The 17,500-nt window shown below is 41.3% G+C and overlaps 1 protein-coding gene; it reads left to right on the top strand.

Moving 5' to 3' along the window:
* Positions 1–17,500, top strand: part of LOC134445627 (zinc finger protein OZF-like) — a 111,574-nt gene that overhangs the window by 74,786 nt on the left and 19,288 nt on the right.

Genomic DNA, 17,500 nt, shown 5'->3' with positions numbered 1-17,500 from the left:
GCCTGCATGTGCCTGTGTGTGGCTGCAAGCCTGTGTGTGTGTGCGCGTGTGCGTGCGTGCGTGTGTGTTGGTCTCTTGGTTTTCTAACACCTGTTGGCAGTGTATTTGCTAAAGTAAAAACATGTACAGCTATGCTGCCCTACAAAGGAGCCAAGTGCAGAAACCACATACCCAGGGCCGGATTAAGATGGCCTGGGGCCCCTAGGCTACAGGTTGCTCTAGGGCCCCCCGGAAGTCAAATACTGCGACAAATTTACATAGACAGTGTCATAACTATGAGCTAAGAAGTAAGGATAACATGTCTCCAAACTGTACTGAACACAACAGATACATTTTCAACATTGTATCTTGTCACAATTTAGTAACCTTTCCACTTTTGGCCAATCAAGGGCCCCCTGGCAGGTGGGGGCCCCTACGCTTCAGCCATATCTAGCCTGTGCATTAATCCGGGGCTGCACATACTGCACTGTGTCCAAATTAAGTTTGGCCTGAAAATGGTCTTCATGACGCCTCCTTTTTCTTGTGACAAAGCCTTATGGTCCAAACGTGTCCCATTTTATATATACGTATTGCTGTGTAAAAATTGCTGTAACTACAATATCCAACCTAATACCAAGGGGTCAAAGACGAGCAAAATGAAATTGTCATTCAGTGTTACGGATACCTTCTGCTGACTGTAACTGTAAAAAAAAAAAAACACAAAAAAACGTGATTTTAAAATGTTCCAAGGAAATGGATGACAGCCGAGGCTTTCATGAATTCACTGGAAAAATAAATAAAATAAAAAAAATCATGTTTTTTACAGTTACAGTCAGCAGAAGGTATCCATTACAATGAATGACAATTTAATTTTGCACGTCTTTGACCCAGAGGCTTTGAAGACATTTTCTTTTAATTCGATGTCTTCGTAGTTACTGCACTTTGCCTTTGTAGGGCAGTGTGGATGAGAGAGGAGGTGTGTCAGTTCTGTATTCTGAACGCTTACGTTTCTGTTTACTTTTTATTCGTTATTGTTCGTCTTTTTTTTTTTAAGAATTGCAGATGTGTATAACAACACTCTATTGTGAAATGTACATAAAGCAGAGTTTTGAATGTCAAAGAATAATTAAATAAAATCATGCCTAATTAAGACCGACTGTATAAAGTGTTTTTTGTTTTCCAATACATTTTTTGATAACACTTTATTTTCGTGTTACGATTAGCATTAATACATGATGTAAATCAGGTTATTCAGTACTGTCATGGCAATGTTGTTACGATGTAGTTGAGTATTTTCAGCAAATAGTGAATAGGCCCGCCGGCGACCCCATCTGCAGTATGAAATCAAATCCACCAGCCCGGACTATCAGATCTCTTTTATACCCTCCGCCATCCAGCTGCTTAATTCCACTAAGAAGCGCAGATAGCCATAGGTCAGTCAGGTGTGTATTTATATATGTATTTATCTTTTAGGCAGGTCTTTTATACTGTGAACCTCACTCCTCCATAGCACTTTTATCTTTTTAAGTCTTACTCTGTGCAACTCCTAACATAAAATGTATTTATTCATGCACTATTTATTATTTTTAATCCCTTATCCTTTACCTATTATGTGTTTTTAAAATGTATTATGGAAGTGTGTCTGTCTGTCTGTCTGTCTGTCTGTGTGCTACTACTGCTGCAAAACAATTGTCCAACGGGTCCAAATAAAAGTTACTTGAACCTGAGCTACTTGCACTTGAACAAATCAAATGAAAAAGGTTCCCCACCACTGGTTTGCAACATGGGGAGAGCATGGGAATGAGAATGGTTCCATGTCATTGGTCAGACAGCCCATTAGACAATTGACTCCTGAGAGCCCATTCTCGGGAAAAATCAACTACATGCTTCGTGGTGCCGCTACGATATAGCCTCATTTTTCGTAGTTGGGCAACGCGCGCTGTCGTCGAGAGTGGGTGAGAGAGAGCGAGTGAGAGAGACCACCCGAGCAGCGTGCGTGCATTCCGGGAGGGGAGCGCTGTCGTTGTGTCAGCTTCATGTCATGTCTCCCTTCCTCCAACATTATCCCTAACCCCAACCCTAACCTTAACCCTAACCCTAAACTTAACCGTAAATCAATCGTTTGAGACATTTGATTACCGTTGTTTCCAGTTAGCCTTCAGTCACGCTTGATTGTTGACGTCCGTCCGCATTATTCTTCCCCCCAGAAACAAACTACCCCAATTGTCAGTTCCCCCTTTCGTCGCCCAACCACGAGAAACGAGGCTATTCGTAAAGGCACCACGAGGCTAAAAGGTTTTTCTCGTAAAGACTTCACGAAAGGCCCAAGTTACTGTTGCCTGAGAGACCCATGACTCTGACAGAATATTCACTTTTAATTCAATTGAAAAGTGAAAACTATGCCCAAAACAAAAAACATTTCTAACCCTAACCCTAAAGGTAGGCTACTGTATGTTTTTTCCGGACCGTGTGTTCTTTTGTGTGTGTGTTTGTTTTTGTCTGAAAAGAGTGCGCCTTAGCGTCATCTGTGCACATCTGTGCATCTGTCAGACTTGACGGACCAATGAGATTCTTGTTATGCTCCTCTATTAAAAAAATAGGCTTTTATATATTACATTACATTACTTATATTATATTATATTATATTATATTATATTATATTATATTATATTATATTATATTATATTATGTAATTAAGCCTATCATTGTGTAGCCTTACTGTGTTGCTTTAGAGATTAAAAAAAAGAACTCCAAGACGAATAATCCCCTTCTTCAATAGTTTTCTTGTTACTCTCAGGATAAATAACACAAGGCTATAATTCAATTACCAAAGTGAAACTCTTCAGTAATATGATTATTTTCAGTGGTGTAGTCTACTCTTTTTATGGTGGGTATAGACTATTGTATATTTGAGCATTTTTGAAGAGAGTATACTGTATATTTGTGCTACTCTAAATGATGCACCTATCAATTTTAAGTGGATAGGCTGTAGGCCTACTGAAATCCCTGAAATTTTGAAGTGGGTATACTCCGTATAGGCTGCCTGCGTTCTGCATAGACTACACCTCTGATTAGGCTATTTTACTCACACACTATTGTTGGTGTTGGGGTGCACTGGTGAGTTTATCCCCTCTGTGGACAGAGGCGGACTTTCAGTAAGGCATACCTAGGCAATTGCCTAGGGCCCCGACCTTATCTGCCCTCCACAGAGGCCCCAAATGTCACACCAGTCGTGGTAGACATGCAAAAGAAGCAGGCCTGATATTAATGTGTCACTTATGTAAAGTAATCAAAGATCTAGGTATATGTGACAAAACCCTTGACTGGCACCAAAACACCCAATTTTACGTCTATAAATTGACTTTTGAGGGCCCCATGTTTATATTTCGCCTTGGGCCCCAAAATGGCTAGATCCGCCCCTGTCTGTGGCCCATAAGTCAGCAGCCGCTCTAGGTACGGCCTTGCACAGCCCCCAGCAGGGGAAAAACAACTCCAGGGGTACATTCCAATATGCCACCTTGCCTCCTCCACTTGTGCTTGTGGCCTCGCTCTGCCTCCTGGCCCCTCCTCCGTGGAGGAAACAAATAAGTTTCCCCGCTGTCAGCCTAGCCAAAACAACTTTTGGTAGACTTTTTTTCATTCACCATCCAGTTTGCAAGTGAGAAAATGACTTTACAATTGAGCTTTTGCGAGATATTGAAATATAATGCTGTTGACAGTGATGTCATCATGATTAGACCTACTTCCTGGTAGAGGCCACAAGCACAAGTGGAGGACGCAAGGTCGCATATTGGAACGCACTCCAGGTGTCTGTCCATTGGTATTTGTAGGGAGGCAGAGAGTCCAGACATTGCTGTTGCCAGATGTGTCTGATCAAATCCCGCCCAAAAGGTTCTCAAAACCGCCTAAATGCGCTTAATTCCACCCAATTTCAACCAATTGCATTGATTTATGGACACAAAACTGCAGAAAAAAACACCAAATGGCCAATTTCTCCCGTTTTTACTCGCAGACGGCCATCCCAAGTAACCCAATTGAGCAGGTAACCGCCCAATCTGGCAACACTGCCATTGCTTGTCCTCCAAGGAGAGATAAATTGGTCCTGTCGCTATAGCAGAGCGCCGAAAGAAAGATAAGACTCTTTGTTTTGGGTAGGCACAGACATTCTTTTACTGCTCTGCCGGGATTCTCATGTGACGGGCAGCAGCACATTTCACATGCAGTTGAAGTTCAAGCAACCTAGCTTCCAAGCCTACAAGATTCGCACGGAGTGCAACGCCTAGAAAACTTTTCTGGTGCTGTCAATTACTCACACAAGCGCCATGGTCGGATTTCCTGCATTACTGGAGCACTGAATCTGAAAAAAAGACGACTGATCACGACTCCCGAGGTAAGATGGACCGCTGGCCACATTAATTTAATAGCCTACTCGGCAGTGGTGTAGTCTACGTAGATCGCGGGTATACGGAGTATAGGCTTACCCACTTCTAAATTTCAGGGATTTCTGTATACCCTCTTAAAATTGATTGATCCATTATTTTGAATGGCACAAATATATACAGTATACCCACTTCAAAAAATGCTGAAATGTACAGTATACCCACTTCAAAAAATGCTGAAATATACAGTATACCCACCATAAAAAAGCAGACTACACCACTGATACTCGGCTGCTACAGTCCATCACCTCGCCAATTACTCACACGCTTGCCCAAGTGGCCATAAACTGCCGGAATATGCCTGCAACAACATGTCATCATCCATTGCGTATACATAGTGACGCGCTGATTTGAACCCACTATCGCGTGTCTCCAATAGGCCTACGCCTTTTCAAGTTAAGGCGCTCTCCACAGCGCCCTGTAACAGGTTTGGTTTAGGGATGGTTTTTGGTTTAGGCACAATAAGTGACACAGTGGACACTTTATATGTTGATGTTTGTGTGTGTGTGTGTGTGTGTGAGAGAGAGAGAGAGAGAGAGAGAGAGAGAGAGAGAGAGAGAGAGAGAGAGAGAGAGAGAGAGAGAGAGAGATGCCTTGGCAAAATGTATGTAACAGTGAGCTACTTATGGTTATTTTATGTGTAAGTATGTGAGTAATGTCTAGTGGTCAATGTCTTCATTTATGTATGTTACTGGTTCTACGTTTCGAGTGCGCGTTTGGCAAACGCAAAATGTCAATTATCAGGGTTTTTTTAAAAAGTAAATGACCTAGATGTTTCCATAGTGTATACATTTAAGTTTCCAAACAAACAAATTGATAGCTTAATCTTAAATCATTTGATAAATACTCTTATGAAAGGTAACATTTACTTGATTTTTTTGTCAACAGTGTTATGGACAAATACTATGTCATTTCAAACATATATAAAAATACTACACAGTTGAAACATACGTTTGAAAGTGCTTATGTCCCTTAAAAATAATGTTGTCATTAATTTGTGCAACTGAAAATGTGATTGTTGAGCTTCATAAGTAGGATTTTATGATTCACTGTGATACAGGCTGGCACATTTTTCATTATAAATCCCTGTAACGTCTGATTTGAATTTAGTCACCCTCCTTACACAAGACTTCCTTCTCCAGAAATAATCCCTAGTGTCTGTTCATAGGATTTTTCCAACACATAAGGGATCAATAGCACAAAAACACTTTCAAAACAGTCAACCGTGTTACTCAACGTTACGGTCGACAGTGCAGGGGAACAAGTCTGCACAGAGCAGACAAACCCATCTCCCTAGAACACAAATTATTTTGTTTGTTTGTCTGTCAATATGGAATCAGGTAATGTCAATATGGAGATAAATGGGCAAAAACATATGTCTAGGTGTGGGGCGCGCGTTAGAAGGACAACACACAGCTGTGTGGTAACAAATATATTTTACATTGACCTACTTTTCTGACTGAAACATTTGGAAGTAGATTAAATTGATGGTGTTAGTGCAACACTTGCTCATGGTGTTATGTATCTGTTATAGAACGTATTCCTCTGCACCTAATATGAGGATGATCGATCGTGCTCCTGTTTTAAAGTTGATATTTAAAGTTGATGTTTGCAGGCTGGTGGTGGATGAGGAATCAGATTGAGATCTGCTCCTGTGTAGCATTGTGCTCCTGTTTAAAGGGACACTGTGCAGGAAATGGTCAAAGAAGGTACTGCAACTATGCTGCTCATTGCAACTGGGTTGCCTATTGCCAAATTTGATCTTTTCATGGAAGTTTACTGAGTAATAAACTAATTAGTTCTATTATGGCCCAAGTACAGTCAGTTTTGCATCTAAAAATGGCTATTTCTGGAAATTCAAAATGGCGGACCATGGAGAAAATCCCCCTTTTCATGTATGTAAAGTGTTTAAAGCTGTTGTTTCATGTTTTTGTTTTGCAGGTCTTCCCACCTGCTAATGCCTGGCTTACAATAATGGCATCCCAACCTCTAATGTCAGTGAAGGAGGAGCCAGAAGAAGATGACTTTGATGACTTTCTATACTCTTATATACGTGCACATCCAATAGAGGATGAGAAGCCTAAATTGGAACAAAACTTTAAAACTGAAATGTATGAGTCGCCTACAGTTCCTGAGCCAGACTTCATGAGGATCTTTATTAAAGAAGAAGAAGAGGAACAGGAGGAACAGGAAGAGGAGGAGTTTGGACATTACAGCCAAGATGCATCTTCAGCAGAAAGTAAGCCAAGTTGGTATGAATTTCCATAAACTCAATCATTTAATTTCAAGTCATTTTTTCTGCACGTGTGCTATTTTGTGGTGCATTTAGACAGGATAAGAAAAAGTCTGTGATTTACTCAATCGACAGACATTGTGACCGGAAAAAACTCAACTACATCATAGAGACATTGCTATGACACAGGCCCTGTTAACCTGTGTGAAGTTGGCACCCCATATTGAAAATCTGATTTAAAGCATTTTGGTTCGATTGTGCATCGTTTGTGCACAATTGTGCAGGAAAAATGAGCGTTTGTGCACAAACCCTCTTTAAGATATTTACATTTTAAGAGGTTGGTGACCTTAGGTCACAACATCCAAATGACTCAAAAATGGTTGGAATCGTTTGTGCTTCGTTTGTGAACGTTTGTGCAGGAAAAATTTATGTTTGTGCACAAACCATTTTTTAGTTATTTAACTTTTAATTTTTTGAAAGTAGGTCACTCAGCACCCCGTCAACATCCAAATGACTCGAAAATGGTTGGAATCGTTTGTGCTTAGTTTGTGCACGTTTGTGCAGGAAAAATTAACGTTTGTGCACAAATCGTTTTTATGCTATTTAACTTTTAATTTTTCGAAAGTAGGTTACTCAGCACCCCGTCAACCTCCAGACTGATCCTCCATTGAGGCAGTCGTTCATATAGGTGGTGGGCCCAGTCTCATATCTTGTCAGTTCGTTGGTGTTAACGAGTGGCAACTTTATATTTGCTTATATAACCCCCTGACAACCCATTAATCAATATTTTGGCTGCTGCCATCCTCAAAACTTGCACATTGATTTATAAAAATGACAACATAAACTAGCCGACCGAGTGACGTCACGTCAATGCAAAGTCAACGAGGCAGAATACAGCTAGCGCGTGCATGCTACCCGGAACCGTCAGATTTCATGGCAAAAAGTTACAAGTTGGGGGGTAAGTGGGCTTACTTGTTGTATACATGCAAAAAAAAAATCTCAAACTTTCAGAAGTGCTCTTTTTCGCTGTTAGTGTTCGACTGTCTGACCATCATTGGGCAACGAGAGATAAATGTCAAAAAGAGGACAGGTCTGTTCCCTCAAAGCAATAGAGCAATGAGGTGACGGGGGTAGATCAATTCGCCAAATAACTATGTGTCAGTAAAGTAATGCAAGCTGTGTTATTTTTTCCAGTAACAGGAAAATGGTCAGGAATGAAATGCCTACGTTGTTTCAATGATTAGGTGAATTATCTGCCTATGAAAAAAGCCCAATATGCGGATAAATATTCCTGTTTCAACTTTGAGGGGCGGAGACTTCCCATTGACTGTGCATTATGTGACGTCACCCCCAGTCTTTTTTATTTTCGTTATTTTTTAATACCAACGTGCAACTTTTCAGCGTGGCAACAGCCAGAATATTGCTTTACATATTGTCAGGAGGTCATATTAGAAAAATCAAGTTGCCACTCGAGAGTGAGAACGAAACTCGTTTTCTAAAGAAGCTACGAAATCTAGCCCACCGTCTAATATGCAAAATAGGGAGGCGGAGCACTCGGAGGGTCACAGGCAGCCTCAAAATGAATGGCAGTGAACGAGAAGCCAGCGTATTGAAGGATAAAACTTGCTGTTTTGAACTTGTAATCGTCTGGGGAAACTTCCTTCAAAGTTCACAGCCCACCTCGTGAATTCAGGGAAATGACAAAAAAGTGGGACAAACATACATACATCCAGATGACCACGAGCACTTGAAGAATTCACAGTCCCCCCCCCCTTTTTTTTTAGTTATTTAACTTTTAATTTTTTGAAAGTAGGTCACTCAGCACCCCATCAACTTCCAAATGACTCAAAAATGGTTGGAATTGTTTGTGCTTCGTTTGTGCATGTTTGGGCAGGCAGAAATAAAGTTTGTGTACAAACCGTTTTTATGCTATCTTACTTTTACTGTTTTCGAAATCGTTTGTGCTTCATATTTGTTTGTGCTTCATGTTTGTTGCCATCATGTGATTGGCTGACATCAATGAGAAGTTGGAAAGGTGTGCCTAATAAATTGGCCATTGAGTGCAGATGTAGGCCTATGCACATTATTTTTGTGTGTACAATAAGTCATGCTTAATGATTATATGGATTTTCTGTTTTTTTTGTATTATTGCCATGTTTCTTTATGGATGCTATACATAGAAATGATCTGAGCAGGAAAAGAAACAGCACTTTATCTGAACGAATATGTAAGACAAAATGTCTTGCAACTATGTTGTATTGTATATGTTTTGTTATTGAGTTGATTTCTTTTGTGAATTGGCTTACCTGAGGGAGGGGCTGTTAGTTAATAATGGCTCAGAGCCTCAGTGTTGAGTTGAGCAGCATAGGAGACGGTTGTGTCTCAGAATTGATATGGAAGTAGTTGCGCAGAAGCTGTTGAGCTGTAGTCTGGCACTCTTGCCAATTTTGTTTCATGACTTTGATCCTCTTTGTTTTGCTCATTTTGGAAGCCCTGTGAATGCATGCAGTTTTAAGAAAAATTGAAAAAGAAGGAAAATAATAAAAAATCTTGTCTCTTGCGAAGAAAACTGTCTCTTGTCCACTCCGTCGCTGGTCGTTCACTGCCATTCATTTTGAGGCTGCCTATTTTGCATATGAACCGACTGCCTCAATGGAGGATCAGTTTGGAGGTTGACGGGGTGCTGAGTGACCTACTTTCGAAAAATTAAAAGTTAAATAGCATAAAAACGATTTGTGCACAAACGTTAATTTTTCCTGCACAAACGTGCACAAACGAAGCACAAACGATTCCAACCATTTTCGAGTCATTTGGATGTTGACAGGGTGCTGAGTGACCTACTTTCAAAAAATTAAAAGTTAAATAACTAAAAAATGGTTTGTGCACAAACATTAATTTTGCCTGCACAAACATGCACAAACGAAGCACAATCCATTCCAACCATTTTTGAGTCATTTGGAGGTTAATGGGGTGCTGAGTGACCTAAGCTCACCAACCTCTTAAAATGTAATTATCTTAAAGAGGGTTTGTGCACATTTTGCCTGCACAATCGTGCACAATCGATGCACAATCGAACCAAAATGCTTTTAATCAGATTTTCAACATATGGGGTGCCAACTTCACACAGGTGCCCTGTTAAGGTCTAACAAGGCAAAGGGGTTTAACTTCCATGGTGCCAATACTGCTGGGTGGCACTGTAAAAATAACAAATATGTAGATGAAACTATATTGTAGAGAGGAGTTTTGCATAAAAATGAAATTACAGGTAGACATGTCCAGTCTATTAGTCACATCCAGTGCTCTTAAAGGGACACTGTGTGAGATTTTTAGTTGTTTATTTCCAGAATTCCTGATACCCATTAATGTTACCTTTTTCATGAATACTTAAAGGGTTTATGAAACGAAAACAAATGGTCATTCCCATTAAAGCCTTGCTTTTTCTGATAGCATCGATGAGACTTTGAACCCAATCATCCTGGAGGAACTTGTGTAAATGGCAACTCAAAGTGTGAATTCTGTGAAATTTGGTGTGACTAATGAGCTGGGCTGTGACATCATAGAGGGGAGTCCCTGGTTTGCTAGTATGGCGATCTGAGAAAACAACACACATTTGATGGACCCACATCTTATAAAGGAACCAAAATTCTGATACAAACATCAGCGTGTCGAAAAACCACACATCCAACCTCATGATAAAAAAAACAGCAGCAGAAATCTATTTCAGAGGCACTGATACATCTGCAGAAAGTGACATGTCTGACAGGCGAAGTGACGATTGTTGACATAGCCTGACAGTTCGTTTTGTTTATGGTTACGGTTGCTAAGGGCGCTTTGCCATGACCCACAGATGACATGGCGTGTGTATTTGTTGACAAATGGGGGGCATTTTGATTCAATTGCGCGATAAAAATATCATCAACTAGAGAAAAAACGGAGGTATTAGGCTGTTGGAAAAACGCCCTATATAGCCTGAGTCCTCAGCATATTTTTAGCGTTTATCATTATTATTATTTTTTGTGCTCAAAGTCACAGGCGTCGCGTGTCCCTCAGCCGGACTCTGAGGACGAGGTGTGTCCAAACGTCAGCCACACGTGCACCACAATACTAAAAACAAACAATCAACGCTTCAAAGTAGGCCTACGCTATGTGCATCTCTGTTTATTCGCTAAGCAGTAGCCCAATCTGTGAGTTGGCTGTCCTCGACTGATAGCACCACGCTGATGTGCGGATATCCTCCCAAAACCAATTTATTGACCAGTTGAATGGCAATCAATAAAAAGTGCATATTCCGAGAGCATTCACATCGGTTTGGCATGTAATGTGCATTACCCTTTCCTGAAAACAACATACAAAGCAGATGGACAAGGTAAAACGAGTAGCCTAAAGCAAAGCAGTGCACTCACCTGTCTTCGTGCCCGAGCAGTTACAGGGGCAGTTTCAGTCTGCACGCCGGCGATGTCAATTGTTGGAACTGCTTGAGGCAATAGCATTCTCTTCAGTCCAACCATGCCCGCGACCTCCACATTTGTGGTGAAGCACAAGGGGTGGAAATGTGCCGAGCACAACAGTGACCACGAGCTTGCTTCAAAACCACGCATTGGATCCACAGAGCCCTAGCTTGATTTAGCCACAGTTCCATCATTCTTCACAGAAGGGAACTTGTGCAAAGATATTCCTTCTGTCAAGTAGCCATTTTTGCAGCTGGCACCGTTCGGCCCTCCAGCAACACACTGCTTGACACTGCGCTTTGTTTTGGTACTAGCCGCCATTGATCTGAACAAGGTGGAATGAGGTGAACTCACCCCTTCTATGTCACGCATATCATTTGCATAAAATTTGCATGTCACCAAAAAAACACTTTTTGGGAACGTTTTAACATGACTTTTAGGACAAAATATCACCCAGACAATATCCCATTTTATTCACAAGGCTTAGAACTTTCAGAATCTGTCCTGGAAATGGTCAAATTCCTTTACTTTGTTTTCGTTTCATAAACACTTTAATACCACAATCAAATTATAAGTATTCATCATGACATCAGAAATAGCCATTTTCAGCTGCAAAAATGACTGTACTTGGGCCATACTAGAAAATATTAGTTTATTACTTAGTAAACGTTAATGAAAAGATCAAATTTGGCAATATGCAGTCCAGTTTCAATGAGCAGCATAGTTGCAGTACCTTTTTTGCCCATTTCCTGCAGAGTGTACCTTTAATTAACTTTTTTCACTCCCAGCCAAAATGGTTATTGATGTTACACTTCGAAGAGGGGATGTCTGCGCTTCAGCCTTGGTGGTGCTCACCGTCGAGGACAGCAGTATAAAGACAATCTGGGCTACTTCACAGTGACTAGACCCAGAGATGACTGGAGCACTCAGCAACTTGTTTTAGAGGTTTTTTATTATTTTGGTGCACAAAATGACTGACGTTTCGGCGCACCTGCGGACTGGACTCTGAGGAAGGCGCAGGTGCGCCGAAACGTCAGTCATTTTGTGCACCAAAATAATAAAAAACCTCTAAAAAAAAGTTGCTGAGTGCTCCAGTCATCTCTGGGTCTAGTCACTGTGAAGTAGCACAGCTTGTCTTTATACGGTAATTATTGATGTTAATTTTACTAGCCAAACACACTCTCACTAATGGGTCAAAGTGGCTTTTCTTTTCTACCAGCCAAATGGATGTTTTTTTATACCAGCATTTGGCAGGCTGACTGGTGTTAATTTAGAGCCCTGGTCACATCTATTGGTGTAATGTAGTGACTATGCCCAGAGATTTAAGAGAAGGGCAGTCATGGGTGAGCGGTTAGGGTGTCAGACTTGCATCCCAGAGGTTGCCGGTTCGACTCCCGACCCGCCAGGTTGGTGGGGGGAGTAATCAGCCAGTGCTCTCCCCCATCCTCCTCCATGACTGAGGTACCCTGAGCATGGTACCGTCCCACCGCACTGCTCCCCATGGGGCGCCACTGAGGGCTGCCCCCTTGCACGGGTGAGACATAAATGCAATTTCGTTGTGTGCAGTGTTCACTTGTGTGCTGTGGAGTGCTGTGTCACAATGACAATGGGAGTTGGAGTTTCCCAATGGGCTTTCACTTTCGCTTTTCGCTTTAATATTTTGTCCCAGTTGACACTCAGAAGGGCCAGGTAGGCCTACTCATAGCCAGGCCGTGGCCTCCTAGTGACCCAACAGCTTCGGCGTTGCTACCAGTCATACGGGAAATACGGGAACATTTTTGGGAAGCAAACAAACAAACTAAGGGAGGCCGTTTGGGAAATGTTGCTTGGGAAATGTTAATTGTTATGCTCTTGGTCAGATGATTCAAGTCGATGATTTTTGTCATGTTTTTGGTACAAGGTGTGTATTAGGGTAAATGTTGAAGGCAGCGCGGGGGAGGGGGAGGGGGGGGGGGTGGGGGGAGGCGTTGGTTGGGGAGGGATCTGTTGTATGTATTGACTGTCCTCATGTCCACTGCGCCACCGACTTAGAAGAAAGGACAATAAAGACACTACTACTACTAAACAGGCTAGCCTGCTCGCATTCTTACTTATCAGGGGTGCGTTTCCGCAATGTTAGCTTTGAACTACAGATGTACTTTGTAGTTATCTACTTACTTCAAGGCGAAATCCGTGCATTTCTCGAAACCTTACTATTCCCACAGTAAGCCAAAAGTAGTGCGGCTACTTTCCTGAGTCCACACCGCTACTTACTTTCTTGGCATTGCAGTGCGTGACCAAAGAAGCAACAAGAGATAAGCATGATTGCTGAGTCATGAATCAGCTGTTTCCTCCTAAATTCAGTGCGTGAAGTAGAAAGCAATAGTGTACAACCACCACCAGCACATTTGATTGGATGTCACGACACCGTGACTCCGCTGTTTCCTCCACAACACACCTTGAAATTTCTTTGTGAAAAAACACGGCCGTGGCATTACAATCTGACACCGTCCGCACCAATAATGCAGTATTATCTGCATGCCGATTGGATTTCGTTTCATCCCGAGGTGTAATTTGTAAAATATTTGAACAATAAAATTGTGGTTACTCCCAGAAAATCGTCTGTTGAGGTGTCATATCCCTAAGAAATTTTCGCGCAGATTTCATTCCATAGCCTAGTGGTATTCACGCTTGCATCCCAATGGGAAAACAGAAGCCACACCGGTTCGAATCCACATGGTTGCAGTGCCACAATTTTGGAAATATCTGGCAGAAATAGATAATTTATGTTGTGCATTACCAACACACACGTGCAGCCAAGGGAAAATGTGTTACACTGTAGGGTCCAAAACACGATTTCACGAGTTGTTGTCAACATGCTGCACACTGGTTTCGAACCCGCGTAGCTCGCGTCTTCCCATTGATAGGCAAGCGTAAATACCCCTAGGCTATGAAATGAAATTCGCGCCAAAAATATTTAAGTACTTGACACGTAAGCCAGCGCATTTCCGGGAGTAACCAATACTTTCTTATCTAAATATTTCACAAATTACACATCGAAATGAGACGCAATTCAATCGGTATACAGCTAAAAGTATATTATTAGTGTGGGATTCATCAGATTCCAAGGATATGACGTTTTTTTTTTCACGAACAAATGACATGACGTGAATTTGTGTTCTGAACACTCTCGCAGCTGTATCATCACTTTGTGTGCATGTCGATTGATTTTCATCGCTTTTGCACCACAGGATTAAAAGATATTGACACATTTGTGGTCAAATATGTACTACAAGTTTAGCTAATGGGTGGGGTCACACTCTGAAGTAGACTAGCGCTGTGTGTTACTTGGGGTGGCTGAGGTGATGTCTGGACTCAATGGATCTACTCCAGCTGTACTTCAACTTCACTGTCCAGATACGGATAGGAGGCACCTCACTTTCAAAGTCACCACTACTTCAGAGTGCACATTACTCCAAGCAGTAGTTACTTTGTGTGCTAACGTTCGAGACACAAGAGTTAGCAACTTTTATAGTATTTACTATGCAACATTGCTAACAGACTAGCTACTTCGCACTTTGAGAATCGCACCCCAGATTTGTATGGCTACATGTTGTCTTCAATACTTTTAACCATCTACAATGTGTAAAAGATATGAGTGATTCAAGCTGAATCATACAATACATCATTGTGTGTGTTCAATGTGTGTAATATTGTCTTAAAAATGTCTTATTTATTTTGTAGGTGATGATCAGAGGATTCAGTCTAATGGAAGACAGTCCACAGAGGGGAAAGGCTACACAGGAAGACAAAATCCTGAGACAGCAAACAAGTTTCAGAGTTTTCACTGTGAAAAGAGTTTTACTGATATGGACAGTTTCAAGAAACACCAGAGGATCCATACAGGAGAAAAGCCATTTGAGTGCTCAGAATGCAGAAAGCGTTTTAGTAGCAAGCAGTACCTCAAGGTACACCAGATGATCCATACAGGGGAAAAGCCATTTGAGTGCTTAGATTGTGGAAAGAGGTTTAGGCAAATTGTCAGTCTCAAGAGACACCAGAGGATCCATACAGGGGAAAAGCCATTTGAATGCTCTCAATGTGGAAATAGCTTTAGTGAAATGGGCAGCCTTAAGACACACCAGAGGATCCATACAGGAGAAAAGCCATTTGAGTGCTCTCAATGTGGAAAGAGGTTCAGTTGCGTTGGCAGCCTTAAGACACACCAGAGGATCCATACAGGAGAAAAGCCATTTGAGTGCTCAGAATGTGGAAAGAACTATAGTCACATGGGCACTCTCAGGCAACACCAGAGGGTCCACACAGGGGAAAAACCATTTGAGTTCCCAGAATGCGGACAGCGTTTTAGTCATATGGGCCATCTCAGGCAACACCAGATGATCCATACAGGGGGAAAGCCATTTAAGTGCACTCAATGTGGAAATAGCTTTAGTTCCAAGGCTATACTCAAGACACATCAGAGGATCCATACAGGGGAAAAGCCATTTGAGTGCTCAGATTGTAAAAAGACATTTAGTCAAATAGGCAATCTCAAGACTCACCAGAGGGTCCATACAGGGGAAAAACCATTTGAGTGCTCAGAATGCAGAAAGAGGTTTAGTCACATGAGCAGTTTCAAGAAACACCAGATGATCCATACAGGGGAAACGCCATTTGAGTGCTCAGAATGTGGAAAGCGTTTTAGTCACCTGAGCATTCTCAAGCTACACCAGATGATCCATTCAGGGGAAAAGCCTTTTCAATGCTCAGAATGCGGAAAGAGTTATAGTAACAAGGGCCACCTCAAGCAACACCAGCTGGTCCATACAGAAGTAAAGCCATTTACGTGCTCAGAATGTGGAAAGAGCTTTAGGTTGAAGATGAAGCTCAAGCAACACCAGATGATCCATACAGGGGAAAAACCATTTGAGTGCTCTCAATGTGGAAAGGCATTTAGGCAAATGGGCACTCTCAAGAAACACCAGAGGATCCATACAGGGGAAAAGCCATATGAGTGCTCTCAATGTGGAAAGGCCTTTAGCCAAATGGGTATACTCAATAAACACCAGATGATCCATACAGGGGAAAAGCCATTTGAGTGCTCTCAGTGTGGAAAGGCCTTTAGGCAAATGGGCACTCTCAATAACCACCAGATGATCCATAGGGAAAAGCCATTTAAATGCTCACAGTGTGGAAAGGCCTTTAGGCAAATGGGCGCACTCAATAAACACCAGATGATCCATACAGGGGAAAAGCCATTTGAGTGCTCTCAGTGTGGAAAGGCCTTTAGGCAAATGGGCGCACTCAATAAACACCAGATGATCCATAGGGAAAAGCCATTTAAATGCTCACAGTGTGGAAAGGCCTTTAGGCAAATGGGCGCACTCAATACACACCAGATGATCCATACAGGGGAAAAGCCATTTAAGTGCTCACACTGTGGAAAGAGCTTTCGTCACACGAACCATCTAAAGAAACACCAGATGATCCATACAGGGGAAAAACCATTTACAAACCCCAACTCCGGTGAAGTTGGGACATTTGGTAAACTGTGAATGAAATCAAAATGCTATCATTTTCAAAACATTCCATCCAATCATTAGAAGAAGAATATTAAAAAGACAACTTATTGAAGGGACACTGTGTGAGATTTTTAGTTGTTTATTTCCAGAATTCATGCTGCCCATTCACTAATGTTACCTTTTTCATGGATACTTACCACCAGCATCAAATTCGAAGTATTCATTATGACTGGAAAAATTGCACTTTTCATTCATGAAAAAGGGGATCTTCTCCATTGTCCGACATTTTGAATTTCCAAAAATAGCGAATTTTTAGCTACAAAAAAGACTGTACTTGGGCCTTACTAGAAAATATATTTTGTAATACTTAGTGTTAAAACCAAGAAAAATAATATTGTTTTGAGGCACATGTCATTTTGTCATTTTTAATTTGATAATTGCAACACGTCTCAAATAAGTTGGGACAGGGATCAGTGAAATGTTATAAACATCCAAATAAGCTAAAACAACATTTCAAAATGAATTGTATGAATAATTACAATAGTAATTACGTTAAGTTTTGCATTCCCTTTGATTTACCATGATTGTGTGTATATAAGATATATTTTTGTCATTAAAATCATTGTATAGGTTCATGACATCATCAAATATATATTGGATGTAGTCTTACTCTAGCACTCAAGTACAGCTATTGAAAACGTGGCCAGATTAAGAACGCTTCATGTGTGCAAATGATTTTGTGTGTGCGAATGAAGGTTTTAACAGTCACCTATGCACAGTTTCCCATGTCTATTTAGACTTGTGATACACCATATCCAGGTTGCACCACCAGGTGTATCACAACAAGTCTACTTGAAATAGACCCAAAAGACATGGGAAACATGTCATTTGCATACAGAA

The sequence above is a fragment of the Engraulis encrasicolus genome, chromosome 3, assembly GCF_034702125.1.
Source record: "Engraulis encrasicolus isolate BLACKSEA-1 chromosome 3, IST_EnEncr_1.0, whole genome shotgun sequence".
Classification (NCBI taxonomy): Eukaryota; Metazoa; Chordata; class Actinopteri; order Clupeiformes; family Engraulidae; genus Engraulis; species Engraulis encrasicolus.
The sequence above is the reverse complement of the archived record's forward strand: the minus strand, read 5'-3'. Positions and strand labels throughout refer to the sequence as shown.